Source organism: Oryctolagus cuniculus, chromosome 11 (genome assembly GCF_051225735.1).
Source record: "Oryctolagus cuniculus isolate XC-2025 breed Fujian yellow rabbit chromosome 11, ASM5122573v1, whole genome shotgun sequence".
NCBI classification, from domain to species: domain Eukaryota; kingdom Metazoa; phylum Chordata; class Mammalia; order Lagomorpha; family Leporidae; genus Oryctolagus; species Oryctolagus cuniculus.
The window spans coordinates 14,722,830-14,750,511 of record NC_142877.1 but is presented as its reverse complement, the minus strand read 5'-3'; the positions used below and the strand labels follow the sequence as shown (position 1 = coordinate 14,750,511).

The 27,682-nt window shown below is 52.0% G+C and overlaps 1 long non-coding RNA gene across 8 annotated transcripts in view; it reads left to right on the top strand.

Moving 5' to 3' along the window:
- The window catches only part of LOC149123350 (uncharacterized), a 30,012-nt gene extending 5,452 nt beyond the window's left edge, over nt 1–24,560 (top strand). The window contains exons 2-6 of one of the 8 annotated variants that reach the window (XR_016216551.1): nt 17,175–17,331; nt 17,982–18,211; nt 19,990–20,096; nt 22,137–22,248; nt 24,207–24,560. This is a non-coding gene — a long non-coding RNA (uncharacterized LOC149123350). Of the gene's footprint in view, nt 1–17,174; nt 17,332–17,981; nt 18,212–19,989; nt 20,097–22,136; nt 22,249–23,871; nt 24,005–24,206 lie in introns of all 8 variants that reach the window. The other 7 variants (XR_016216555.1, XR_016216554.1, XR_016216552.1 and 4 more) reach the window with 7 other exon arrangements.
- Nucleotides 24,561–27,682: the final 3,122 nt, after the last annotated feature.

Genomic DNA, 27,682 nt, shown 5'->3' with positions numbered 1-27,682 from the left:
GACCCAAACCCTTGCGTATTTTTTTTAAGATTTATTTATTTATTTGAAAGTCAGAATTACACAGAGAGGAGAGAGGGAGAGGGAGGGAGAAGGAGGGAGAGGAAGAGAGGTCTTCCATCTGCTGGTTCACTCCCCAATTGGCTGCAACGGCCAGAGCTGCACTGATCCAAAGCCAGGAGCCAGGAGCTTCCTCCGGGTCTCCCACGTGGGTGCAGGGGCCAGAGGACTTGGGCCATCTGCTTTCCCAGGCCACAGCAGAGAGCTAGATCGGGAGTGGAACAGCCAGGACTTGAACTGGTGCCCATATGGGATGCCGGCGCTTCAGGCCTGGGCATTAACCCGCTGTGCCACAGCGCTGGCCCTGACTCCTTGCATATTAATATGAGATATGGACATCCCGACAGGAGAACTTATCCTAGTATCAATCTCATTTTCTTTTTTAAAGATTTATTTATTTATTTATTTATTTGGAAGTCAGAGCCAGAGAGGGAGAGGGAGAGGGAGAGGGAGAGAGAGAGAGAGAGATAGAGATATCTTCCATCTGCTGGTTCATTCCCCAAGTGGCCACAACAGCCAGGGCTGAGCCAGGCTGAAACCACAAACCAGGAGCTTCATCTGGGTCTCCCATGTGGGTGGCAGGGCCCCAAGAACCTGGGCCATCCTCTGCTACGTTCCCAGGCCACTATGAAGGAGCTGGTTGGAAAGCAGAGCAGCCAGGACATGAACCGGCGCCCACCTGGGATGCTGGTGTTGCAGGCAGCGGCTTTATCAGTTAACGCAAAGCACCGGCCCCTGTCAGTTCCATTGTCAATGAACTTTTTGAAGTACCCTCATGACTATGGACAACCCTAGAGCTGGCAGGACCCTTGGAGATCTCCTCAGTGCTTGGAGGAGACCATGTGGGGTCCAAAGGGGTTCACCTGTAGCTACACTGTGTTCAGTGGGGGATTTGGGCTCAGAATCTGAGGCTGGAGCCTCTAACCCACTTCTTCGCACTCAGTGGAGGTGCCACTAATGTCAGCGGAATCAAGGCAAAGCAGGAGTGTAACTGACACATTCACACGCGTCTATTGCTAGCAAGCAGGTGCACTGTCCATTTCTGGAAGGTTGTGAGAGACTGACTGAGACGGCCTCCGGGAAGGAGGGCTGGGCGGCTGCGGTCAGTGTGGGAGGACGCCCTCCTTTCTGTTTTACGCCCTTTTGTACCTTCTGAATGTTTTCTTTCCACCAAGTGCACACAGAACGGAGCCAATCAATCAAACAAACCAGCACAATTCCATAAACAATTCAGCGCCAGGCTCTTTTGCAACTCCGTGCCCTTGTGCAGGCTGTGCCCTCTGGTCAAATACCCTTTCCTGACGCCTTAGTCTGTTTCCTGTGGCAATGACAAAACCCCCAGGTCTGGCTAGTTTATGTAGGTTTATGTAGGTCAGGGTTCTGGAGGCCAGAACGTTCGAGAGCACGGTGCTGGCACGTGGTGAGGGCTTCTTGCTGCATCACACCACGGCGGAGGGAGCTCACTTTGATAACAAGGCCACTCTTCTGACAACCCAGTAATCCGTGAGTCTGAATCCTCTGAATTAACCCAGAGGCCTCACGGCCCAAGCCCAGCTGCGGGTCTTGCTTCTCAACGTTGTGCTGGGGACCAAGTTTCCAACACAGGAAATGTTGGGGACACACCCAGACCACTGCACCTGGGAAAGCCTGACGCACCCCCCGAACCGTGCCCAAGTGTCCTGCCTGCTGGGGCCCATCTCCACCTCCCTGGGTGGCTCATGTCTGCTCGCCCACCACCCGACTGCACCCCACCTGCTCTGTCCCCGGGAGGCACCCATACCTTCAGACATCTTGTTGTATTTAAACCAAAGAGAGGCGCCCACGGGAGATGAAAGGCAGGAGACAGTGTCTGTGCCAGCACCGCCCGCTCTGTGTTGTCCTCACGGTGCATTCTTCGCTGGCTCCCGCCTCTCTGATCCTCAGTCTGAGAACGCTGCCCACGTCTCCCACCCCAGGTGGAGGTCCCTTGGCCTTCGCACACTGTGAAACCACTGCTTGCATTTTTTTAAAAGATTTATTTATTTGAAAGTCAAAATTACACAGAGAGGAGAGGCAGAGAGAGAGAGGTCTTCCATCCGATGGTTCACTCCCCAGTTGACTGCAACGGCCAGAGCTGCACCAATCCAAAGCCAGGATCCAGGAGCTTCCTCCGGGTCTCCCACGTGGGTGCAGGGGCCCGAGGACCCACTGGCTCCCTCTGTTGAGCCAGTGGTTCTCAGCCAGGAGCCAGCTAGCAATGCCCCGGGGCATTTTCAATTGGCAGATGGCAGAGAGGCTAGTGATGATGCTAAGCCATCCTCCCGCACCCAACAGCCCCCCACCCTCCACTCCACATCCCCACAACTGAGAATTATCCAGCCCCGCTTGTCAACGGTGCTGAGACTGAGAAACCCCAAGCCATGTCTCCGCACTTTGCCTTGACCCGAGAACTCATGGCTGGAGGTTGCCGACCTCTGCTGCCCTTTCAGCCCCGGGGTGTGGTGTCCTTGTTCACACACCGGCTTCTGGGCTCTTCTTAATGGTGAGAGACGAAAAGACCCAGTTTCCCTGTAACCAAAGTTACAAGGAAACCACAGGCGAGCAAGAAATGTGCCGAGTGAATGAACAATGGCCCCGGGGAGAGAGTGGCTGGGCAGACAAGACGGCAGGCGCTCACGGCCCACCCCTGCAGCAGGTGTAACAGGACAACTCACCACCCAAGACTGTTGGGAGGATAAACGTAATGGAAAGTCCTTAGCGTGTCGGCTAGCACGTGGTTAGCACAGCTGTCTGGAGGAAGTCGGGGAGAACAGGGAGGCTGGAGGCTGGAGGGGTGGACGCTGCCGCGCACGTGCACCCTGGGGAGACAGCAGAGGAGGACTCACGTACCTGGGTCCCTGCTACCCATGTGGGAAACCCAGATGGAATTCCTGGCTGGCTTTGGCCTGGCCCAGCCATGGCTGTTGTGGCCATTTGAGGGGTGAAACAGTGGGTGGAAGATTCTCTTTCTCTTGTAAATAAAATCAAACAAGGAGCTGTCGCTGGGCATAGTGGGGAAAGCTGCCGCCTACAGTGCTGGCATCCCATATGGGTGCTGGTTCGAGTCCCGGCTGCTCCACTTCTGATCCAGCTCTCTGCTGTGGCCTGGGAAAGCAGAAGATGGCCCAAGTCCCCGGGTCCCTGCACCCGTGTGGGAGACCCAGAAGAAGCTCCTGGCTCCGGGCTTCAGATCAGCACAGCTCCTGCCTTTGCGGCCATTTGGGGAGTGAACCATCGGATGGAAGACCTCTCTCTCTCTCTTCCTCTCTCTCTCTCTCTCTGCCTCCCTATAATTCTGCCTTTCAAATAAATGAATCTTAAAAACAAAGAAGAAAAGATGGAGACTAGGAAAGAACTCTGCCGCTAACGTGGGGCTACTTTGCAGCTCTGCGTCTTAGTTTTCACATCTGTAGAGTGGGGAGAATGTTAGGTGAGCTCGGTGCTGCACACAAGCCATGTCATGGGGGTGTTTGGGGGTTCCACAACATGCGATTGGGATATCACTTTCAAACTCAAATCCGTAATTTAATGAAAGTGAAAGTACCCACGTGCTCAATGACATGAAATGCAACCACCAGGCAGGCCTGGGGCGACCAGCTGGCCTTGTCTTACCTTGCCCAGGAATTTCCCAGTTTTCAGACTGAAAGATCTTTGTCCTGAGCCTCCTCCCACCCTCCACTGCTGCCAGTCTTGGGGACACTGGGACAGTTGGTGCCCCGCGAAAGTTGAATGATCACCAGCCCACAACATTTTCAAAGATTGTAAAGAGCTGGCATATGCTGAACAATTATTGCATGTTTTGAAGTTCTAATGGATTTACAAGCATTTGCTCCTTTAATCTCCATAAGGGCCCAGCAAGGCAAATTTTGCTGGTATTTTGTTTTACATGGCAGCACAGAGAGGCTCCCTAATTGCCTGAGGTCACACAGCTTCTGAGCTGTAGAACCAGGATTTGATTCCAGGCCATCTGGGTCCAGAGCTCCCATATTTAATCATAATTGCTACTATACATTTGGAACAGTGAATTTTAAAACATCTTTTGAAAAATGACAAGAGAGTAAGGGAAAGCTATTTAAAAGTATTTTCTGTAATCATAGTGGTGACAACAAAATTTGTGAGCTCTCAGTTACTCACTGTGAAGTTTGACCCAGTGGAGACAGCTTGAATGCTCAGCTGGGCTGCCAGATTGACCTGTTGTGGGGTAGACGTCTCTGCCGAATTAAAGGCAGAGGGAAGGACCAAACTGATTACAGGGCCCGGCAGGCAGCATTGGTGAGCGATGTTAGGGCAACAAGGCGCAGTGGGGATTGTGGCAAAATGGGAATGGGGTGGGCGTGCTGAGAGGGGGCGGTGAGGCCCAGCAAAGTCAGGTCCTCCGGGAGAAAGCGGGCATCGCCTTTAACAGCGGCAAACTCACACACAGCACATCAGAGCAGCAGGTGCAGGAAACACTACTCAAACCCAAACACAGCTCAACAGAACAGCAGGTGCAAGAAACAGAACTCACTTGTGAGCCAAACCCAGCCTCCACCCCACCCCACCCCCGCCCCCAGGTTCTCTGCCTGCCAGACGAGCCGTTCCTCACTGTCTGAGGCTGTGGCCCGGCCACACGGGGGGCTCCACACCATGAACCTCACAGTGGAAGTCACACACAAAAGTGCTACGGCAACCCTATAACCCCAAACCCAGGCAGAAGCCAGTGCTGGGGTTTGCAGGCAGGGCGGTGGTTATCCTGGGAGGGGAGGGAGGGAGTGATGGGAAAAGGGGCCGATGGAGAGCAGGGGGGTTGTGAGGGGGGAGACTGGCTGTGCTCTCTTTCTTTTTTCTTTCTCTTTTTTTAGTTTGATTTATTTATTTATTTGAAAGGCAGAGTGACAGAAGGAAAGACTTTCCATCTACTGGTTCACTCCCCAGATGTCCATAACAGCTAGGACAGGCTTTGACCAGATAGAGGCCAGGAGCCTGGAACTCCATCCAGGTCTCCCACGTGGGTGCAGGGACCCAAGCACTTGGGCCACCTTCTGCTGCCTTCCCGGGTGCAACAGCAGGGAGCTGGACTGGAAGTGGAGCAGCTGGGACACAAGCTGGCGTTCACATGGGATGCTGGCGGTGCAGGTGGTGGCTCAACCCACTGCACAGCGCCGGCCCCTGTGCTCTGTTTCTTTATCTAGGTGCCAGGGACACCATGCTGTTCTCTTAGTGACAACTCCCTGAGTGCAACACGTGGCTTTGTGCATTTCCTAGACGTGTGTTTCAAATATCCCCTAACGTTCTTTGAAGCACACATACACAGAAGCCATTATCACTTTTGTAAAAAGATTTATTTACTTATTTGAAAGAGTTACACAGAGAGAAGGAGAGGCAGAGAGAGACAGACAGACAGACAGACAGACCGACAGACAGAGAGAGGTCTTCCATCCACTGCTTCACTCCCCAGTTGGCCACAACAGCTGGAGCTGTGCTGATCTGAAGTCAGAAGCCAGGAGCTTCTTCCAGGTCTCCCATGTGGATGCAGGGGCCCAAGGACTTGGGCCATCTTCCACTGCTTTCCCAGGCCATAGCAGGGAGCTGGGTCAGAAGTGGATCAGCCGGGACTCAAACCAGCGCCCATATGGAATGCTGGCACTGCAGGTGGCAGCTTTGCCTGCTTTGCCATGGCACTGGCCCCCGCCATTACCAGTAGAGCTGTTTCTCTGGGTGAAGCAGGGTTGTGTTGGGCACTGGGAGAAGGAGAGGCCACATGCAGGAAACATGGGATGACCGCTGCACACGTGACAAGGCCGCAGCTACTCTCGGCCGCAGCGCTGTGAACCTGCGATGCTGAACAAAGGCCTCGCTCCCGTAGGCGACCGCCTTATCCCGCAACCTTGGTGTTAACGTTCGCGTCTGCATTGCTCCCTGCTTTCGTGCAGCTCTTAGGCACTGGAAGTTGTAACTTTCTACTTTATAGATGAAGCTTGCACGGAGATAGCGTTCCATGGCTGTGAGAGTACAAGAAACCGAAGGTTGAAGCTGTACATTCTTTTTTTAAAAATTTTTTTTAATTATTATTATTTGAAAGGCAGAGTTACAGAGAGAAGGAGATGAGAGAGAGAGAGAATTTCATCCACTGATTTACTCCTCAAATGGTTGCAACAGCCAGGGCTGAGTCAGGCCAAAACCAGGGGCCAGGAGCTTCATCCAGGTCTCCCATGTGGGTGGCAGGGGCCCAGGTGTGTTAGCAGGGAGCTAGACTGGAAGCAGAACAGCCGTAACTCAGCCAGGATACAACAGGTGGCAGCTTACCCAGCTGTGCCGCAGGCTCAGAATTCTGTGTGCCAGAGCAGGTGCAAAGGGCAGGACGGAGCTGGGGTGGGCACGCCTTCTCTCCAAGGCCTCTCCTTGCCCTGCAACACACGTGTGCTGAGGGCTCCCTTGTGCCGGGGGTCGCACAAATCCAACAACCACAGTGTGGTGACCTCTAGCCAGGCCAGGGTGTGAGGAGTTCCAGGGGCCCCGAGACCCTCTCTGGCCTCAACCTCACCTCCCACACAGCCAAGCTGACCACTCCTCAGCACCTCCACTCGCCCCCAAGCCCACGTGTGCATCCTTGCAGCTCTCCCAGCCCCATATGCGTCATTCTGCAGGGGGTTTCTATACGCAGAGCAGAAGCTGCCACCCCCAGCTCCGCCCTGCCCCGACTTGAAAGTGACACGTAGGTCTTCCAGAGTGGCCTCCCATGCTCGCCACCATCCCTGGGCCCGCACTGGCAGCCACACTGGTGCAGCCTCAGAGCCTTCGCTGGTTCCTCGGCCAGGACTCCCCTCACTCCCCATCACCAGGGCTGCTTCATGTGGCTCAGGTGTCAGTACAAATGTCACCTACACCCAGGAACCTGGCACACAGGGCCCTCTTGGGAGGAAGGCTGCGAAGCTGGGGATGAGGGAGCTGGCGGGGAGGGGCTTGGGCTGCGGGACACGGTGCACAGCCTGAATTCTGCACCATGGACAGCCTCAAATAAACGATTAATGGCAGCCGAAGTGTCACCTTGCGACGCAGCAGTCTTCCCTGGCCAGCGAGCGCCCCTGTAACTGCCTTGCTCGCTTGGGTTTCTTCCTCTTGACGGTGTGCAGTCTGTCTCTGTGTCAGGGGGACGAGACCAGCTTAGCTTAGCTTCCCCCTGGCACAGAGGAGGTGCTCCCAAAAGACTTAGGGAGCCAACGAGACCAGCCAGGGCTGGGCAGTCGCGTTTAGTTCCGGTGGTCTGAGAACCGGAAGAAGGCCGCTGGGCGCAGGGGTGAGGCCGGCGATGAGGCCCATTGCACAGCTGAGGAATCCCCAGCTCAGCGATCCTGGTCCAGTGGGAGGCCGGCGGGAGGCTGAGGTCAGACCCAGGTCCCAGCTGCAGACTCAGCGGGGCCTCCGGCACTGAACAGGAGGGGTCCCTCCCGCCTAAGGGACGCGCAGGGGTCAAGTGTTTCTGCGCCAGAGTTAAGTTGGCTTTTAATTCCATTTTCCACGACTTGAGGGCCAGTCCGCCTGCGCTAACTCCCGCGGTGAGCGCTATTATTCCTTCCTCATTCGGGGAAGAAACCGAGGCACAGGGATTGCAAGGGAGGTGCCCAAGGTCACAGGGCCAGGGAGCAGCCAAGGCTCCGGGCTCCGCACAGCTCTCCTCCCCAGCCCCTCGCAGCTCGGGGCTGGGGGTACAAACCCCCACCCTCTCTGCAGCGTTGGGCACCCCCCAGGAGAACCCCAGAAAACCCCAAGACCTGACTCCCCCCTAATCCTAACTAAAAGCAGAATTAGTCTTGCTTGCAAGGCTACTATGAGAAAAAAAAAGATAAAAATAATTAGAGGACTTGTACGTGATAAAAAATAATTATTGGGCTCCTGAAAAACCTCCGAGTAGATAGCGAGGGACGATAGCGGCGATTTATGGCCCTGGAGGCCCAGCCTTTGCTGCGGTGATAGGAGTCGGGGTCACGAGTACAGTCACAGGCAGAAAACTCCCAGCAGCCTCTCGCCCGCACAGCCCGGGCAGCAACCTCAGGGCCTGCAAGAAGGCCAGCGCCCAGCCCAGTGGGTGGCCATGGGTCAGCCGTCTCATCCAGTCTGGCGTCTCTTGGCACTGCCTTCCCAAACCTGTGAAGGATGAACACTGTACAGTGGCTCCTTCGTGCATTCCCAGGGCCGCGAGAGCAGGCAGGGCCAGGCAGGGCGGGGTGGACAGTGATTCATTCTTCCTGTATCCAGTGCACATTGAGGGCTGCTCTCTGCCAGGGACACCAGGGACTCACCCCAGGTCACAGAGGCTCTGGGCGGGGGGAGCCAGGGCTGCACCCTGTGTCCCCAGCTCCAAGGCCGTGGTCTCACCACCTCTAAAAAGACTTAGTGGCTTGTCCCTTTGGTGAAAGGTGGTCTACAGCTTATTCTTTAAAAATATATATAAATAATTTTTTTTAAATTTGAAAGCCAGTGTTGGCTGGTGCCACGGCTCACTAGGCTAATCCTTTCTGTCCTGGTTGCCCCTCTTCCAGGCCAGCTCTCAGCTGTGGCCCAGGAGTGCAGTGGAGGATGGCCCAAGTGCTTGGGCCCTGCACCCCATGGGAGACCAGGAGAAGCACCTGGCTCCTGCCTTCGGATCAGCATGGTGCGCCGGCCGCAGTGGCCATCGGAGGGTGAACCAACAGAAAAAAGGAAAACCTTTCTCTGTGTCTCTCTCTCTCACTGTCCACTCTGCCCGTAAAAAAAAAAAAAAAAAAAAAGGCAGTGTTACAGAGAGGGGGAGAGAGAGAGAGAGAGAGAGAGAGGTTCTCCATCTGCTGCTTCACTCTGCAAACAGCCACAATTGGGCTGGTCTGAAGCCAGGAGCCAGGAGCTTCTTCTGGGTCTCTCATATAGGTGCAGAGGCCCAAGGACTTGAGCCATCCTCCACTGCTTTCCCAGGAGCATTAGCAGGGAGCTGGATGGGGAGTGGAGCAGCCAGTACTTGAACTGGCGCCTATATGGTGCCACAGACCGTGAGTTTACCCACTATGCCACAGTACCAGCCCCGCAGCTAATTCCTAAAGGCATCAAATCCCACCTGAGAACCCTAGCATTTTTTTCTTTTTTGTAAAAACAAACAGAACCTACTTCCCACCAAAGTTCAAATGATACAGAGAAGAAAGTTCACAACACTGACATTTTACTGCCCAGACAAAATTCGACCTAAGCAGAGGTCTCAGAGCCACGTGGTCAAGAACACAGCCCTGGAGACCCCAGGGCCTGGTCCGCAGGCCAGCCTGCAGCTGCCTGTGTGGCCACTGCTCGGCTTCAGCCTCCCCCTGCAGCCCTGTGTAGCGGCGGCACCTGCCACACGGGATGGTGAGGAACGTGTCACTTCTCACGGAGGGCTGAGGACTGCACCCAACATAGGTGTCACCAAAGTAGTGTTCAGTGTGGCCCTCACATGAGACCCCATGCCTGCTTGTGCTTTTAGGACCTGATGTTTGTTTGTTCAACAGTAGACAGAGTCACTCCCCAAATGCCCCCCAACAGCTGGGGCTGGACCAGGCCAAAGCCAGGAGCAGGGAACTCCCAGGTCTCCCATGTGGGTGACAGGGACCCAGTCTCTGGAGCCATCACCGCTGTCTTCCAGGGTCTGCATTTGCAGGAAGCTAGAAACTGGAGTGGAACTTTAATATGGGGATTTGGGCGTCTTAACTGCCAGGCAGGGGCCTGCTGTGGGACCTGGCATGTTAAGATACATTCAGCGAGGTAGCGTCGGCGGCTTCCCACGACCAGAAGCAAGGTCCTGGTTTCACAGCTGAGCAGCTCGCGCATTCCGGAGCCCCCCTCCTCGCTGGTGCACCACCAGAGTGTCCCCGCTGTGTGCTCTGTCCTGCCTCCACCTCCGTGAGAGCTTTCTCAGGTCCCCAGGCCACCCCGTGACCCTGCAGCCCAGAGCGGGAGGAACCGGGGCTCCCAGGCAGCCAAACCTGGGCCTGGAGCCCCCAAGCCTGGACCCGGAGTCAGGGTTTCGTTCCCACGCTGCAGCCACCCTGCTCATTGGGACTGGAAATCAAGCACGGAGGAGTCCAAGGGGGCTTTGGAGCCAGCTGATGCGGCTTTGGATCCTGGCTCTGCCGTGGACTGGCTGCAGCTCCTCGGCCAGTCCCCTCCCCTACCAGGGGATCAGTTTCCTCATCTGTAAAATAGGGGTGCTGATATCCACCAGAGAGAGGCCACTACCTGGCCAGTGGCTGCCGTGACTGGAGCAATAATGTGTGTGTGGTGTGTGTGGGGGGGGTCCATGCTAAGTGCCTTTTGATGATATTCTATTGACTAACGAGGGACAGGTAAACACCTGGCGGCAAATGAGTGCACTTCATGACGGTCGGGACTTGGCTTCTACTCATTTTGTGACTTCAGGCTCTGAAATAGAGCCTGGCACACAGCAGATGCTCAGAAAAGTGGTGACGGAGTGACTCAAATTTAGCCAACATCAGTGGCCAACGGGCTGTGCTGCTTATAGGATACCTGGCTGTGAGCCGGTCTTTTCCTGCCTCTGAACTTCACTCTTCCCCGAGGTGTAATGGGTCTGAAGGCGGGCAGCATCTCCCGAGCGCTAACTCTGTTGGCCCAGTGCTAAGTGGTCGCTGTGAGTCTGTAGTCTGTCTTTTAAATCTCATGGCAGCCCTTGGGGTACTGTTATTAGGCCACATAAAAGTGGAATGAAATGAACGTCATGTTGTATGCTGTAACTATATATCATTTTTTTTTCAATTAAAAAAAAAGTTGAACTTGTCAAGGCACAGGGAGATTCAATTACTGGACCGAGGTCTCACAAACAGAAAGAGCCGAAGCTAGGATTCCAATGCTCCAGGCTTCTGACACCGGAGTGCACCTGCTTCACTTTTCCCCACGTTGCCTTTCTAGGAGTAACCCACCTTGTCTATCAACAGCAGGAGGAGGAAATGGGTTTTGTATGGAATATTACACAACAATGAAAAATAGTCATTGACTGATAACAGCAACGTGGGAAAATCTCACAACTATGTTGAAAGAAGCCATTCACAAAAGACTACTACAGGCCGGTGCCGTGGCTCAATAGGCTAATCCTCCACCTTGCGGCACCGGCACATCAGGTGCTAGTCCCAGTCAGGGCACCGGCTTCTGTCCCAGTTGCCCCTCTTCCAGGCCAGCTCTCTGCTATGGCCCGGGAGTGCAGTGGAGGATGGCCCAAGTGCTTGGGCCCTGCACTCGAATGGGAGACCAGGAGAAGCACCTGGCTCCTGGCTTCGGATCAGCACGATGCACCGGCTGCAGCGCACCAGCCACGGTGGCCATTGGAGGGTGAACCAACGGCAAAAGGAAGACCTTTCTCTCTGTCTCTCTCTCTCTCACTGTCCACTCTGCCTGTCAAAAAAAAAAAAAAAAAAAAAAAAAAACTACAGTTGCCTGATAAAATACTGAATATCTGGCTCAAATTGAATTTCAGATAGACAATGAATAATTATTTGAGTTTAAGTATGTTCTAGGAGAAATTCAAATTTGCCTGGTATCCTGGAGTTTTATATGCTAAACCTGGCAACTGTGAATGTGACACATGAATGGTTATGTTTATATGAAGTCCAGAAACAAAATAGGCCGCACATTTGCTGCAGTAGCTAAGGTACTGCCTGGAATACGAATCCCCTATCAGTGCCTGGGTCCAAGTCTCACCTTTGATTTTTCTTTTTTTCTTTTTTTTTTAATTTATTTATTTGAAAGAGTTACACAGAGAGGGGAGGCAGAGTGAGAGAGGTCTTCCATCTGCTGGTTCACTCCCCAGTTGACCGCAACGGCTGGAGCTGTGCTGATCTGAAGCCAGGAGCCCCTTCCAGGTCTCCCATGTGGGTGCAGGGGCCCAAGGACTTGGGCCATCTTTCACTGATTTTCCAGGCCACATCAGAGAGCTGGATCTGAAGTGGAGCAGCCAGGACTGGAACCGGCGCCCATAAGGGATGCTGGCACTGCAGGTGGCGGCCTCACCCGCTACGCCACAGCACTGGGCCCCATCAAGTCTCACCTTTGTTTCCAGTGCAGCTTCCTGTCATTGCACACCCTGGGGGGCAGCAAGTGATGACTCAAGTTCTTATGTCCCTGCTACCTATGTCGGAGACCTGGGTTTAATTCCAGGTTCCTAGCTTTGGCCTGGCCCAGTCTTAGCTGTTGCAGGCATTTGGGCATTGAACCTGTAGATGGAAGAGCAGCTCACTCGCTCGCTCTCCCTTTCAAACAAACAAGCAAGTAAAATGAGTAAGTGGTGAGAGAAGTCAGGCTGGCTGTGGTGTGGGTGGGAGGTGAGTAAAGATGATGGAGAACTTTTGCATCATGATCTCAATGGAAGTTACCTGTGTGCAAACAATTCACCAAGTGGTACACTGGTATTTTTACAGTGTATAAAATGCATTAATTATAACCTCATGAAACTATTTTTAAAGACATTGTATTTATTTGAAAGGTAGAGTGACAGAGGGAGAGACAGAGAGATCTTCCATCCGCTGGTTTACTTCCCAAACATCTTCGACAGCCAGGACCAGGCCTGATGAAATCCAGGAGCCAAGAACTCCATCCAGGTCTCCCAGGCAGGTTGCAGGGACCCAAGCACTCGGGCCATCATCTGCTGCTTCCCAGGTGCATTAGAGGGAGCTGGGTCAGAAGCAGAGGCGGGACTCCATCCCAGGCACTCCCATACAGGGTGTGGGCCTCCCAAGCAACGTGGCTTAACACACTGCACAATACTTGGCCTCATAAAAATATTTTTAAAATTCAAAAGAACAATACATTCTATGTACAAAATCTTAAGTAGTGATCTCGGATGGGGAAATGAGAAGAAGTTTGTGACTCTCAACCCATTTTAGGACTTCATGGTAAGAATTCAATAAATGGTGGCCATTGTTTAATGAGACGGCTGCAGTCATTATCACCTCCTGTTTCTATTGCAAATCGATCAGAGCGCCCTCAAGTGTCTACATTTTGTCATAGCATCTCAGTGACTGGCAGGAACATCTTTAATCCAAGTTTGAAGTTTCTATTGCAAATGGCGACACTTTTTTTTTCTTTTGCTCCAGGACCTTATTAAAAAAAAAAAAAAAAAGGTACCAAAATCCAGTCAGGTCCCAAGTCCCACTCAAACGTGCCCACAACAAGCCCCTGAGTGGTGTCACAAAGGGGAAAGCAGAAGGTAACACACAGTGTACTTCCTCCGAGTTCCAGTGCCACTGGAACAGGATCTGGCTTCACCGGAAGTCTCCACAGAACATTTGAAACTGACATTGCACGAGGTTCCAAGGGCTTCGCAGTAACTACGGTCCCACCCAGCGTTCCTGACCACTTCCTGTGTGCCAGGCTCCCTACTAAGCGGGAATTCAAAAAGCCCATGGGAAAATGGAGCTAAAAGATAAGCTTATTTAAGTGCAAAAAACTTTGAAATCTGTGCAAGCTTTTTTATACAACATGTTGTCCATGAACTCTTCAAAGACCCTTTAGATGCATGGATTTGGGAATTTCTTTGCATCCAAATAAATGTTTGTCCATAAACTTTTTGAAGTCACGTTATATAGGTCCACTTGTTCCTTTCATCTGTAAAAGGACCTGGGAAGTATATATTGTTCCATAGCCTGCTTTCCCCCCTCAGCAGTGCACTCTGGGCATCTTTCCATGTCAATAACTGTATCTGGGTCGGTAAGGACTTGATTCAAAGGCTGAGAAACAAACAGTCCACAGCCTCCGTGCAGGTGAAGATCAGTAATAGTTAACATTTATTGAGTGCTTTATTACCCGCCAGGCCCCATGCTAATTGTTTAACATGAACTGGCTCTCATTTGATCCTTGAGGCAATCCCGGGTGGCTTCAATTATTATTCAGATGAGGAGCCTGCAAAGGAGCACATCCAAGGTCAGACAGCTGCTGTCTGTGCAGAGCTGGGATTCAAAACCCAGGCGGGTCTGGCGTCTGGTGCTGAGCAGGCAGTCAGGGGCACAGGGCAGGGTCCTCCAAGGGGGGAAAGGATCCCCCAAAGAAGCCTGCAGGCAGGCAGGAGGGTGTGTGGGCCGAGGCCACCTAGCGGGCAGTTTCTCAAAAGCCGCCGTCCCCCATGGAAAGGACAGGAAGGCTTCCTGCAAAGGGTGCCACTTGGACCAGCTCCCCACCTCCGGCCAAGAAGGGAGCCACCTACCAGCCCCTAAGTGGCTTCATGTCAGGCTTACGTGGGTTCAGGTCCTGACTGTGTCACTCTCCAGGGGTTTTGTTTTTGTTTTGTTCATTTTTTTTTTTTTGGAGTTATTTATCATTTATTTGAAGGGGCAGAGTGAGGGATGGAGAGAAAGAGAGATGAAAATCTTCCAACTGCTGGTTAACTTCCCACATGGCCCTGGGCCAGTCCAAAGCCAAGAGCCAGGAACTTCATCTAGGTCTCCTGAATGGGTGCAGGGCCCCAACACTCAGACCGTCTTCCCCTGCTTTCCCAGGCGCATTAGCAGGAAGCTGGGTTGGAAGCGGAATGGTGCACTGCAATATTGGATGCAGGCATCACCAGCAGTGGCTTAATGCGCCGCACCACAACACAGCCTCTGGTTCTTTGTTTTGTTTTTCAAGCATTATTGAGGGAGCCGGCAAGCCAACCTAGCAGTTAAGCTGCCCACACCCCACACTGGAGTACCTGGGTTCCATTCCTAGCTCTGGCTACTGACTCCAGCTTCCTGCCAACCCAAACCCACGGGAGGCAGTGGTGATGGTTCAGATCATCGGTTCCTGCCATCCAGGTGAGAACATGGGTTGAGTGCCCAGCTCCCCATTTCAGGCTGGTCCAGCTCTGGCCATGCAAGGGTTTGGGCGTAACAGCTTTACTGAGGTGTAATTGAAGTACATAAACGTTCATATTTAAATTGCATAATTGGATGAGTTTCCATGAAGGCACCTACTCATGGAAGCATCCAAATGATGAAAGTCTCCATAAGCCCCTCACCCAATTCTCTCATGCCCTTTTGTATGGCACCTCCCCTCCACCCACCTGCCCGCCTCCAGGCGACTGTGGTCACTACAGATGACCGTCTTCACTGGAGATGGCTTGCACTTTCTGGGATTTTATAGGAATGGGATCGTCGGTGTATACCCTTTTCATCTGACTTCTTTCACTCAGTGTAACCTTTCTGAAATTCATCCATATTGTTGCATGTACCAATAATTTGTTCCTTTTTGTCACCAAATAGCATTGAGGTTCACAGACAGTCCCAACTTACAATTTCTTTTTTTATTAAAGATTTATTTATTTATTTGAAAGTCAAAGTTACATAGAGAAGGAGAGGCAGAGAGAGAGAGAGAGAGAGAGAGGTCTTCCATCCTCTGGTTCACTCCCCAATTGGCCACAATGGCCGGAGCTGAGCCGATCCGAAGCCAGGAGCCAGGAGCCAGGAGCTTCTTCTGGGTCTCCCAGGCGGGTGCAGGGGCCCAAGCACTTGGGCCATCTTCCACTGCTTTTCCAGGCCGTAACAGAGAGTTGGATCGGAAGCAGAGCAGCCAGAACTTGGACCATATGGGATGCCAGCACTGCAGGTGGCAGCTTTACCTGCTACACCACAGCGCAGGCCCCCCAACTTACAATTTCTTAACTTTAGATGGTTGGAAAGCATACGTGCACAATCGTTCTATTTTTCACTTTCAGTATGGTACTCAGTAACTACATGGCACGTTCAATATTTTATTATAAAACAGACTGTGTTGGATGACTTTGCTCAACTAGGGCCTGAGTGTTCTGGACATGTTGAAAGCAGGCTAGGCTAAGCTATGATGTTTGATGATTCAAATGCATCTTCAATTCATGATACTTTGAGCTTCCGGTGGGTCCATCAGTGGGAAACCACGTGGTAAGTTAGGTGGCATCTGTGTTGGCTGCAAGCTGCCCTGGAGTAAGGGAAAGCCTTCTGGGTGAAGTGACTCCTGAGGCTCAGTTCTCAGGAAACGGGGACACAGCCAGGAACGGAGCAGCGAGGGGGATGGGTGTGCTGGCCCCACAAGGGCTCACGAGGACACACGTGCTCATTCCTCTCCGGGAAGTGTCTAAAAATAGAATTCTTGGGAATCAAGTGCTTCCAGAGGCACCCACATTCCTGAGCCAAGTTCTAGAACATTCTGGAACATTCACTTCCCAGACTCATGTTGGAGAAGTCCGTCTCGCGGTGACTGGCAGGTTGAACAGACTGTGACGTAATCAAAGTGCACTGTTATTTTTGTCTCCTGATGCCCCTTCTGAATGTGTTCCATGAAGAAATACTTTCCCGACCTCTGGGCGCAAACTCACCCCCATTCTTCCTCTCGGCGAACAGACAGTTCTGTGGCCACTTCCATCCTGACCACATCCCAGTTTAGAAATCAGAACATCAGAGGCTGGCTCTGTGGCTCACTAGGCTAATCCTCCGCCTTGCAGCGCCGGCACACTGGGTTCTAGTCCCAGTCAGGGCCTCGGATTCTGTCCCGGTTGCCCCTCTTCCAGTTCAGCTCTCTGCTGTGGCCTGGGAAGGCAGTGGAGGATGGCCCAAGTGCTTGGGCCCTGCACCCCATGGGAGACCAGGAGAAGCACCTGGCTCCTGCCTCCGGATCAGCGCAGTGCACCAGCCGCGGCGCGCCGGCCGCGGTGGCCATTGGAGGGTGAACCAATGGTAAAGGAAGACCTTTCTCTCTGTGTGTCTCTCTCTCACTGTCCACTCTACCTGTCAAAACAAACAAACAAAAAAGACCCATGGGGGAGAGGCAGTCATGGGGGCGCTGGGAGGGGGGTGTCCTTTTCTACATCTCCCCTCCCCTCCCCTGCAAGAGGGGAGAGGAAGTGTCTCCCTTCAGCTGTCACCATCCTGGCTGGCTTCCAGCTGTCTTGGCCCAGCAGGCATTTATTGTGGGACACCGTTGTGGTCTCCAGGGAGATAGGCAGGGTCCCTCTCACCCTTGGGGGTGCACCTCTCCTGCTGGGGCTCCCTGCTGGGAGCCGACTCCAGCTTCTTTTTGTGTCACCCCCTTGCCCCTCCAGGAGGAACTATGGGACCGGACCCAAGCTGACCCCATGTGGGCGCACTCACGTGGGTTCTCTCTGTACACAGCAGGTCCACGGGAGACACACAAGCAGCCTTTAGCAGGAACCGCCCTGAGCGTGGACGGACAGCGCATCCACCCTGCAGCTCCTTCGCCGAGGCAGCAGGCAACCCGTTTCCCAGCCTCCAGATACCCCTGCCCTCACCAGGCCCCAGGACCCCACAGGTAACAAAAGACACGAGTTTTCAGTGACCACAGCCACATTTTAGCAGCTATAAGCTTTGGACTATGCCTTTGCAAGATGATCACTGGTTGTCAGCACAGAGCCTTCTAGAAACATTGCACCCACCTCCCTGAGCCTCAATTTTCTTGTATCCTTGGTGCAGTGACAATAGGGTTAATGCAGGACTGATAGATAGAGTGAATTCACATTCACGCTCGGATTCCAGTCGCAGACCTGCAGCTCCGTCTCTGTGCTGCCATTTCCAAGGGGCTTGTGCATCTCTGGGTCTGTTTTCTCCTCTATCAAACGGTTCCCGTGAGAGCCCCCACTCCATAGCATCTCCGTGGGGCTGGTTGAGTAAATGTGTCGTCAGGGCCTAGCGCCACGCTGGGAGTTACACATGCAGCCAAGGTGGGCTGGACAGGTTCTGTGGCTGCTGCTGATGGAGCAGGGGAGGTGGGACCCCTCCCTGCCAGGCCCTGTTTTGGAATGCTTCAGCCTGGCTGCAATCCAGGGCCCTGGGAACGGAGAGGACATGCTGTCCCTCCCAGCAGCCATGCCGATCCAGGTTAGGAAATCAGCGTATGACCCTAGAGCACAGCTGGGCATGGCTTCACCCCAGCCTGCTGGCTGCTGGCTGGCTCTGTTCTAGGTCCTGATCCCAAGGCTTGCGAGCGCAGGGTTGGCACACCAAGAAGCGCGAGTCTCTGGCTCCTCAGGCATGCCGGCTCATGGATCACAAGCTTCACGTGACCCTCGGATTGCGGTCAGGCTGTCTGGGGCTTGGCAAGCGTCAGCCCCGGTCTGCACACTTCTCAAGCCACCCCAGGCTGCAGGCCACTGGTTGGGCAACGCATGACCTCGGCCTGGCAGCCCCGGCAGGTGAGCACTGTCTGAGCGTATAGAACATTTTGTTCTTTCGAATTCCAAGAGCCAGAGGATGAACTTTTCCCAGCCTCAATTCACCCCCCTGCCCACCTCCACCCCACGCCACTTACTTAATTTGTAACTTTGGGCCAGGTCCTTCACCTCGCCGAGCTGCCCGTGTTCCCGATCATCCAGTGCAGATCAACAAGTGCCTCTGCCGGTCGGGGCAGTCGAGAGACTCAGAGAGTGACAGCCTGGCAGACATGGAGCGCGCACGCGTGCGTGTGTGTGTGTGCGTGCAAGTGCCCACGCATGCACTATGGTTTGGATGTGATTCGGTGTGTTCAGGGCAGTTGTGAGACTTGGGGAAGGAGTTATAGCCATTGCACGCACACTGGCAGGCACTCAGCGTGTGTGTGTGTGTGTGTGTGTGTGATGGCTTGGATATGGCTTAGCATGTCTCCAAGGTTCATGTGTTGAAGGTGCCAGCATGCTGGAGTAGGAGGTGATGGTGGGACCTAGTGGGAGACCCTGGGGCACTGTCCTCCAGGGAATCAACAGAAGGCATGAACAGATTTCTCATGAGCCCCATGAATTCTTGTACGAGGACTTGTTATCAACAGCAAACCAGCTCTCCCCACTCTCCGACTCCTGTCCACTGTGGGACCTCTCCTTTTCCCATGGGCTCACACCATGAGGCCTTCCCCAGAGCTGAGCAGAAGGCAGCTCTTGAACCTCCCAAATGGTGAGCTCAGTAAACCCCTTTTCTTTATAATGTGCCTCGGGCACTGTTACAGCAACAGAAAGCAGGCTAATACAGGGGTTATTATCGCCATCAGGGGCAATAGCCACCAAGTAGAAAACAGTGCAGTCTACTCACTGTAGTGACTGAGAACGCAAACACAGGAGGCAGCCAGCCTGGGCTCGCCATCTGTGTGGCCACAGGCAGCTGCTCAACAGGACTCGGATCACCAGGAACAACGCCTGGCACACAGTGATCACCTGATAATCATGAACTATGGTTAATAATAACGATAGTGATGCTGCTGGAACAGCACAGATGGGGGATTTGGATAGTGTTCACATGGAAGTCCTATTTAGTGAGCACCTACTATGTACCTGGTGCTGCTGGAACCACCATGTATGGCCATGTATGTGTACATGAATTTACACACACATGCACCCACTTAGACAGGTACTTCTGTTTTCATTGTTTAAGATTTCTATGTTATAAAAATAAAACAGGTGCAGAATCACACAAATGAAAACTATAACTTAAAAAGCTGTTTCACAGCAAACACCCTTGCAACCACCAACCAGGTCATGAAACGAAGTTTTCCAGCCTCCCCAGGAGTGCCCCTTCCAACCGCCCTGCCACGTGCTACAACCCAACCACAAACCTCCCCCGAGAATAACATCTTTTTTTTTAAATATTTGCAATGTATATTTCTTTTTTTCTTTTTTTTCCTTCCCAAAGAAACCTTTTATTTATTTAAAGAATACAAACCATGCATTTCATAAGTACAAATTTAGGAATATAGTGATTCTTCCCACCATACACTGCCCTCCCACCAACACTCCCACCCCTCCTCCTCTTCCCTCTCCCATTCTCCACTAACATCCATTTTCTATTAACTTTATACACAGAAGACAAACACTATACTAAGAGTTAAACAATTTGCACACACACACACACACAATTGTTCAACAGTCAAGACAAGTGCTATTCAAAGTCATTGCATCTTGAAGTTAATTTCACTTTTTTAGAAACTTAATTTTTTTTTTTTTGACAGGCAGAGTGGACAGAGAGAGAGAGAGAGAAACAGAGAGAAAGGTCTTTCTTTACCGTTGGTTCACTCTCCAATGGCCGCTGAGGCCGGCGCACCACACTGATCCGAAGGTAGGAGCCAGGTGCTTCTCCTAGTCTCCCATGTGGATGCAGGGCCCAAGAACCACTGCACTCCCGGGCCATAGCAGAGAGCTGGACTAGAAGAGGAATAACCGGACAGAATCCGGTGCCCCGATTGGGACTAGAATCCGGGGTGCCAGCACCGCAGGTGGAGGATTAGCCTAGTGAGCCGCGGTGCCGGCCTAGAAACTTAATTTTAACTTTAAAGAAGCACCCAAGAATGATACATCTTTTGCGAGCACTTAGACATAATTAAACTTTCTTTTTATTTGACAGAGTTAGTGAGAGAGAGAGAGACAGAGAGAAAGGTCTTCCTTCCATTGGTTCACCCCCCAAATGACCTCTACCCCCGGCGCGCTGCGCTGATCCGGAGCCAGGAGCCAGGTGCTTCCTCCTGGTCTCCCATGCGGGTGCAGGGCCCAAGCACTTGGGCCATCCTCCACTGCCTTCCCAGGCCACAGCAGAGAGCTGAACTGGAAGAGGGGCAACTGGGACAGAATCCGGCACCCCAACCGGGACCAGAACCCAGAGTACTGGTTCCGCAGGCCAAGGATTAGCCTAGTGAGCCGCGGCACTGGCCCACAAGCTTTTTACTTTAGAGAAAAGTACCTCCTCCTTTGATGGCCACTTCTTTCCACTGGGGTCTCACTCATGTGAGTGAGGTCCTTCATGTAGGACATTTTTTGCCACAGTGTCTTGGCTTTCCCTGCCTGAAATGTTCTCGTGGACTTTTCAGCCAGACCAGAATGCCTTAATGGCTGATTCTGAGGTCAAAGTGCTACTTAAAGCGATTGTTATCCTATGAGTCTGCTGTGTGGACTGCTTCCCATGTTGGAGCATTCACTCCTTTTTAATTCTATCTATTACTATTACCAGATATTTAATTCTATCCATAAGATCACTTTAACACTTAAGGTGGTATTTTTATCAACTAGCTTAAGGGGATTTGGGGTCCCACAGCACATTTTAACTGTATCCTTAGAAGTAGGAATATATGAAGAACAATACAGCTTTACAATTACAATCTTCATACACTTCACAATGACTTTAGGAACGTGGTGATTCTTCCCACTGTGCCTGCTGTCCTACCCATATTCCCACTCCTCTTCCTCTTCCCTCTCTTATTCCCACTGTTATTTTTATTGAGATCTATTTTCAATTTTATTTTTAAAAGATTTATTTATTTGTTTGAAAGTCAGAGTTACACGCAGAGAGAAGGAGAGGGGGAGGGGGAGAGGGAGGGGGAGGGAGAGGTCTTCCATCCTCTGGTTCATTCCCCAAATGGCCAGAACTGCTGGAGCTGTGCCGATCTGAAGCCAGGAGCCAGGAGCTTCCTCTGGTTCTCCCCATGCAGGGGCCCAAGCACTTGGGCCACCTTCCAGTGCTTTCCCAGGCCACAGCAAAGAGCTGGATTGAAAGTGGAGCAGCCAGGACTCGAACCAGTGCCCATATGGGATGCCAGCACTGCAGGTGGTGGCTTTACCCACTATGCTGGCCCCTTCAATTGACGTTATACACATATGTTTAACTCTATGTTAAGTAAAGAGTTCAACAAATAGTATGAAAAAAAAAATGTTCCTCAACAGTCAAGACAAGGGCTGCTCAAGTGATTGCTTCTCAAAGTGTCAATTTCACTTCTATAGATTGCCTTTTAGGTGCTCTATTAGCTATCACAGGTCAGGGAGAACATATGGTATTTGTCCCTTTGAGACTGGCTTATTTCACTAAATATGATGTTTTCCAGATTCATCCATTTTGTTGCAAATGGCCAGATTTATTTTTTTACTGCTGTATAGTATTCCATGGTGTACAGATCCTATAATTTCTTTAGCCAGTTTTCAGTTGATGGGCATTTGGGTTGATTCCATGTCTTAGCTATTGTGAATTGAGCTGCAATAAACATGGGGGTGCAGATAACACTTTCATATGCTGATTCCATTTCCCTTGGGTAAATTCCCAGGAGTGGGATGGCTGGATATATGGGAGGTCTATATTCAGATTTCTGAGGTTTCTCCATACTGTCTTCCACAGTGGCTTTATCAGTTTACATTCCCACCAACAGTGGATTAGAGCACCTTTTCCCCCACATCCTCGCCAGCATTTGTTGTTTGTTGATTTCTGCGTGAAAGCCGTTCTAACTGGGGTGAGTGAGCCTCACTGTGGATTTGATTTGCACTTCCCTGACGGCTAGTGATCCTGAACACTTTTTCATGTGTCTGTCGGCCATTTGGATTTCCTCTTTTGAAAAATGCCTGTTTAAGTCCTTTGCCCATTTCTTAACTGAGTTGTTTGTTTTGTTGTTGTTAAGTTTCTTGATCTCTTTATATATTCTGGTTATTAATCCTTTATCAGTTGCATTGTTTGCAAATAATTTCTCCCATTCTGTCGTTTGCCTCTTCACTTCCCTGAGCATTTCTTTTCTCATACGGAAGTTTCTCAATTTGGTGTAATCCCATTTGTTAATTATGGCTTTGATTTCTTGTGCCTCTGGGATTTTTTCCAAGGAATTTTTGCCTGTGCCAATGTCTTGCAAGGTTCAAAAGTAACTTCTAATCTGACTTCCATAGCAGTTACTTCTTTGTATTTCTTTATGGCTCAGTTACCTGAGTATGCATTCCCAGACTTCACAGTTTGGTCTTGCTCATTTTTCAAAGTCTTGGTAAGACTGTTAAGCCTGTTTTCATCTCCGGTTTCCCCCTGTAGCCCAGTCCTTCCCTTGCAGCTTACCTGCTGAAGATTTCAGGCTGCATGACCTGCAGAGCTGACGAACAGCTGGATTTTGCCATTGCATCCGCCCAGCACAGTACGACATGGCCCTCTGACCCTGGCATTGCCTGCAAACTAGCAACTGGATCAGACCCTGGTTCTGGTCTTTCAGCATGATGATAGATAATGCTGGAGATTACTCCTCTTTAGATGTTAGCACCCAGTGTATACAATGACTGGATGCTTTCATTCATTGCTGGTCACAACATGGCAATATTGTATCATTTTTGCTTTCATATACTACCTGTAATAATTTTAATACATTTGTTTTACTCAGTGCTGCAATCCATGTAGGAAAGGTAGGAAAAATACTTGATTATTTTCCTTTTAGGGGCTATTTACCTAGTTTTCCAGAATATATTCTTCCCATGCTATATTCAGGTGATCAATTTTTTTAAAAAGATTTATTTATTTATTTGAAAGGCAGAATTGCAGAGACAGAGACAGAGACAGAGACAGAGAGAGGGGTCTTCCATCCGCTGGTTCATTCCCCAGATGGCCACAATGGCCAGAGCTGTGCCAATCTGAAGCCAGAAGCCAGGAGCTTCCTCTGGGTTTCCCACGTGGGTGCAGGAGCCCAAGCACTTGGGCCATCTTCTACTGCTTTCCCAGGCCATAGCAGAGCTGGATCGGAAGTGGAGCAGCGGGGACTTGAACTGGCACTCATATGGGATGCTGGCCCTGCAGGCAGCAGCTTTACCCTCTACACCACAGCGCTGGCTCCCCAGTGATGAATTATTGCTTTTGCTCATCATCATCACAACTCAGAAATCCAAACATATCTGTTGAGTTTCATTTTTTTAAAAGATTTATCTATTTGAAAGTCAGAGTTACACAGAGAAGCAGAGGCAGAGAGAGAGAAAGGTCCTCCAACTGCCATCACTCCCTAGATGGCCACAATGGCCAGAGCTGTGCCAATCGGAAGCCAGGAGCTTCTTCCGGGTCTCCCACACTGGGGCAGGGGCCCAAGGACTTGAGCCGTCTTCTACTGCTTTCCCAGGCCATAGCAGAGAGCTGGATCTGAAGTGGAGCAGTGGGGGCTTGAACTGGAACCCATATGGGATGCCAGCACTGCAGGCGGCAGCTTCACCCGCTATGCCACAGCGCCAGCCCCAAGTTTCAATCATTTGCAGGTATCATTGTTGGAGTTGAAATTGACCCATTCGAAAGTTACTCCTTATTCTAGCCCCCTTCCTTATTCCCAGAACATGACCGTCCACTTTCCTGTTGCTTGCTTTGATGTGACATTTGTTTGTGTGAACATCTAGAAGGAAGCTCCACAGAGCTCTCTGTTATTATTTGCCATATTGTTAATGATGACACTCCCCACTGCAGGGGAGCTGACGTCATGGTGCTTGGGTTACGAAGCCACTTGGGACACCAGTCAGCATCCCGTGTCAAGGATCCAGCTCGACTCTCGGCTGCTGCACTTCCGGTCCAGCTCCCTGCTAACGCACTGCAAGAGCATCAGAGAATTCTCCAAGCACCTGGGCCCCTGCTCCCCATGTAGGAGACCCGGATGGGGTTCTAGGATCCTGGCTTCAGCCTGGCCCAGTTCAGGCCACAGAGGCCATTTGGGGAATGAGCCAGCAAACAGAAGCTCGCTCGCTCCCTCCCTCGCTCTCTCAGTCACACTGCCTTTTAATAAACAAATAAATAAAGTCCAATACAAAAAAAAAGAAAATACCGTGACGCGCTTTGGATCCCTGTCCCCTCCCCGCTTCGATTCAGCCCTACCGTTTCCCTACTCTGCTATTTTCCCTACACTGCTCAGTTTTGATTCCTTTGCAGCAGTTCTCCTCAGCATGGGGGCTGCCTAGACGGAGGGCTCGGTGGTCAGCTCGAGAATTCAGAAATTTAGATTCATCAACCTTTGGGGCGGCCTTAAGGCAAGCCCGCTCTGCTCTGCCCGCCCTGGACTTGGCCCACCCCTCGCTGGTTCCAGCTGGTTCTCAGACAGCTCACCCAGCCCAACGCTTCCCCCAGAGCACACGCTGCCCTCCAGGGTTCCCCTCCTAAGCTCTGTCTTCTGTTGCCACTGCACAGAGGCCAGAGGCCGGGCAGCCTGGTAGCTGCTACTGATTTGTCCTCATTCATTTGTTTTCTTGGACTTCCTGACGATAGCTTGTCACCTACTTTTGCTGCAAATGTGTTTCTGGAATTTCGTTTCGGTTTTTGTTGTTGTTATTTGTTTATTTGAGAGCCAGAGCCGGAGTTCCTACCTGCTGGTCTGTGCCTCAGATGCTCAAAATGGCTGCGGCTGGGCCAAGGCAGAAGCTGGGAGCTCAATGCAGATTTCCCAAGTGGGGTGGCAGGAGCCAAGTCACAGGAACAGCCTCCTCCACCGCTCGCGGTCTGCTTTAGCGGGAAGCTGGAGTCAGGAACGCGAGCTGAGACTGGAACCAGGCACTCTGATGCAGGTCTCAGATATGTTAACCATTAGGCTAAATGCTCACCTCCCCACCCTGCAACCCCTGTCTGTTTTCACGTGGGGAATGAAGGGGATTCAAGTCCACGCCATGGGGCAGGTGTTTGGCTTAGCCATTAAGACCTCACATCCCATAGCAGGTACCTGGACTTGACACCTGGCTCCAACTCCTGATGCCAGCTTCCTGCTAATGCTGACCCTGAGAGGCAGCGATGATGGCTCAAATAATTGAGTCACTGCCCCCCACATCCAAGATCAGATTGAGTTCCTGGCTCCTAGGTTTAGCCTCACCCAACCTTGGCTGTCGTGGGTATTTGAAGAATGAGCCAGCATATGGAAGTTTTGTCTGCCTCTCTCTCTCTCTCTCTCTCTCTCTTCCCCCACCCCATCTCAAAACAAAAAAATCCATGCTGCACATCACTTCCTCTGCCTTCTAGAATCCCCCACCTGCCAGCATATTTCACAGGAAACAGCCCCCCGGGGGAGACCCCTAGTGACAGAGGAGGGAGGCACGTGTGCAAGCACCTGCTTTTGTGCATGGCACAGGGAGGACGCCCAGGCTGATGCCTGCTGCCCAGCCTCCCCCCCACCCAGCTTCCGCCCATCACTGTCCCTTCAGGCTCTGTTCCTGACAACAAGTGATGGCAGCCATGCTAAGCGCTCATCACTTCGCCTGGGAAGAAGCGCTCAGTCCCCAGCAGCTGTTAGCACAGAATTTCGTAGTTGACAACCCCAAGGATTACAGCGGTCAACAGGTGCTCCAGTGCACCCCAGCTCGTTAGTGACACAAACCAGATTTAGGCTCAGCTCTGTCTGGTCAGATAGCAGTTCTCGGCCGGGGACAGTGTGTCCCCCAGGGCATATCTGGCAATGTCTGGATATATTTTTGTTTTTCATTGCTGTGAGCGTGGAGTGCTACTGTCATCTAGTGGGTGGAGGCCAGGGATGTCGTTAAATGTTCTCAATGTATAGGACAATATCTCTACTCCCAGCAAAGACTTATCTCAAATGTCAACAACACTGCAGTTGAGAACTATGCTCTATACCCTGGTGCCACCCTCGATAAGCCTTACCTTAGGGTCAGTGCCACTGAGGAGTCCTAGGGCCCTGCGTCACAGACCCTGCTGGTCTCCTCTGGCATGCACCCAGCGTCCTTTCCCTGGAGGTTGGCTGAAGCGAGGAGAGTGGGCTGTTTGGAGTCTTCCAGCCCAAAGCGCAGGGCCAGCTGCCCTCTGGCCACCTGCCTGCTTCAGAATGAGGTGATGCTACCCAATAACCCAGAACTTCACGACATGAGGTTCCAGGACTCTGCACCTGCCATCCCATTGAATCCTCCCAAGGACCCCCCGCCTCAACGAGGGGTCCATTCCCATCGTACACACAAGGTGGGGGGGTGTTCAGAGTTGGCTACTTCTGCGTGTCCAAAGCAGAGAAGAAGACAGAAGTTCAAATCCCGGCTTGACCTCCTAGTAGTTAGGTGACCGTGGGCCTTGCCTTGTCCTCTGAGCCTGTTTCCAGACCTGTGAACACAGGGAGGCAGTGACCTTGGGACCTGGAGTCCCACAGACTCAAGCTCAAGTCTTGAGCTCCCAGCGAGTTTCTCTGTCTGGACTTTGATTTCCTCTTCTGTGAGTGGGACAGTCCTAGCTTGTTCACGGGGTGTTGTTGGCTGTATTTCAGAGCCTACCAGCACAGTGCCTGGCGGACACAAGCATACAATGGCTGAAAAGGTGACAATCTTTTATTGTCTTCATTAATTACCTGAAAGCCTTCCAATCTCAAGATAACTCAGTTCTCTAAAATGGAGCCCGGGAGGAACAAGAAATACGGCCCTCCACTGAGGGTCGGGCCAGGACTCCTGGGCCCTCTCTGACCCGCGCCCCAGGCCGCCCTGTCCCTGAAACCAAGTTGTTCTCCTCCTGCCGGCAGCATCTGGGATTGCAGTCTGGACTCCGCACCTCCGGGAGATCCTGAGTTTGCGCGGAGGGGAGGGGCTTATCCCAGCACCCAAACCCGCGCGATTGGAACAGTTATCCTGAGCTGCCGCTTAGTAAGCTTACAGCTTACCTGGCAAAGGTGCTTCCTTTTTCTGAGTTCATTCAATTGGCTTTTTGCCGGTAAGATACTCCAGGCTTTGGGAGTTTGAATAATTTGGCCAAGGTCCCCCCAGTTGGTAGCAGGGTCACCAGGTTTTGGTAGGCTGAAGTGTGGCCCTCTTCCATTTCCTCATCCTAATATCTGGAACCTGGGAGTATCCTGGGAGGAACCTGGGTGAAGGTAAGGATGTTGCCATGGTAGGAGGTGGTCCAGGTGGGCACGGTGTAATCACAGGACTCTCTAAGAGGGAAGCTAGCGGCTCAGTCGGCGGAAACCGTGAGAGCAG